The 1,616-nt window shown below is 61.6% G+C and overlaps 1 non-coding gene across 1 annotated transcript; it reads left to right on the forward strand.

Annotated features, from left to right (window-relative positions):
- Positions 1-491: 491 nt before the first annotated feature.
- TRNAR-CCG (transfer RNA arginine (anticodon CCG)) lies at positions 492-564 on the forward strand. The gene has a single exon. It is a non-coding gene; the product is annotated as a tRNA-Arg (tRNA).
- The last annotated feature ends 1,052 nt before the right edge of the window (positions 565-1,616 follow it).

The following is a 1,616-nucleotide window of genomic DNA, read 5'->3' on the forward strand; positions in this document are numbered from 1 at the left end:
AGCCCCCACAGGGCACCCAGAGCATCAATGGGGCACCCACACCCCTTATGGGGCACCCACAGCATCTATGGGGCACCCACACCCCTTATGGGGCACCCACAGCATCTATGGGGCACCCACACCCCTTATGGGGCTCCCACAGCATCAATGGGGCACCCACACCCTTTATGGGGCACCCACAGCATCTATGGGGCACCCACACCCCTTGTGGGGCACCCACAGCATCTATGGGGCACCCACACCCCTTATGGAGCTCCCACAGCATCTATGGGGCACCCACACCCCTTGTGGGGCACCCACAGCATCTATGGGGCACCCACACCCCTCATGGGGCACCCACAGCTTCCATAGGGCACCCACACCCCTTATGGGGCACCCACAGCATCTATGGGGCACCCACACCCCCTCTGGGCCCCCCCAGTGCCCCCCAAGTGCCCCCCCACAAGTGCCCCCCCCCGCATGCAGGCTCCCCGCCCGCCGCCCCGCGCCGCGGCCCAGTGGCCTAATGGATAAGGCATCAGCCTCCGGAGCTGGGGATTGTGGGTTCGAGTCCCACCTGGGTCGGAGCGCTTTTAGCGCCCGGGGCGGGTTGGGGGTGAATAAAGGGCTGATTTTGGGGGTGAAAAGGGCTGATTTTGGGGTGTGGGGGGGCAGAATTGGGGTGATAAGGGCTGGTTTGGGGGTGTAAAAGGCTGATTTTGGGGTGCAGGGGCTGATTTGGGGGTGAAAAAGGCTGGTTTTGGGGTGCGGGGGGCAGATTTGGGGTGAAAGAGGCTGGTTTTGGGGTGAAAGAGGCTGATTTTGGGGTGAAAAAGGCTGGTTTTGGGGTGCGGGGGGCAGATTTGGGGTGAAAAGGCTGATTTTGGGGTGAAAAAGGCTGGTTTGGGGGGCGGGGGGGCTGATTTGGGGTGAAAAAGGCTGATTTTGGGGTGCGGGGCGGCAGATTTGGGGTGAAAAATGCTGGTTTTGGGGTGAAAGAGACTGATTTTGGGGTGAAAAAGGCTGATTTGGGGTAAAAAAGGCTGATTTTGGGGTGAAAAGGGCTGATTTTGGGGTGCAGGGGGGCAGATTTTGGGGTGAAAAGGTCTATTTTTGGGGGGGTCCCTACCGGGGCTCTGCGGCTCTTCGGGGTTCCCCTCGGGGTCCTCTCCTTTCTCCTGGGGGGGAAAAGGGGGGGACGTGGGGTTTTCTGCCCCCCCCAAACCCCCCTTTTCTGCCCCCCTTTCACCCCAAACCCCCCTTTCTGCCCCCTTTCACCCCAAATCCCCCCCTTTTCTGCCCCCAACCCCCCTTTCTGCCCCCCAAACCCCCCTTTTCTGCCCCACTCCCCCCTTTTCTGCCCCAACCCCCCCTTTTCTGCCCCCAATCCCCCCATTTCTGCCCCAACCCCCCTATTTCTGCCCCAACCCCCCTTTTTTTGCCCCCAACCCCCCTTTTTTGCCCCACTCCCCCCTTTTCTGCCCCCCAACCCCCCCTTTTCTGCCCCCAACCCCCTCTTTTCTGCCCTCCAACCCCCTCTTTTCTGCCCCCAACCCCCCCTTTTCTGCCCCCAACCCCCCCTTTTCTGCCCCCCAACCCCCCTTTTCTGCCCACTCCCCCCTTTCTGCCCCCAAACC

Source organism: Cuculus canorus, chromosome 2, assembly GCF_017976375.1.
Source record: "Cuculus canorus isolate bCucCan1 chromosome 2, bCucCan1.pri, whole genome shotgun sequence".
Lineage (NCBI taxonomy): Eukaryota > Metazoa > Chordata > Aves > Cuculiformes > Cuculidae > Cuculus > Cuculus canorus.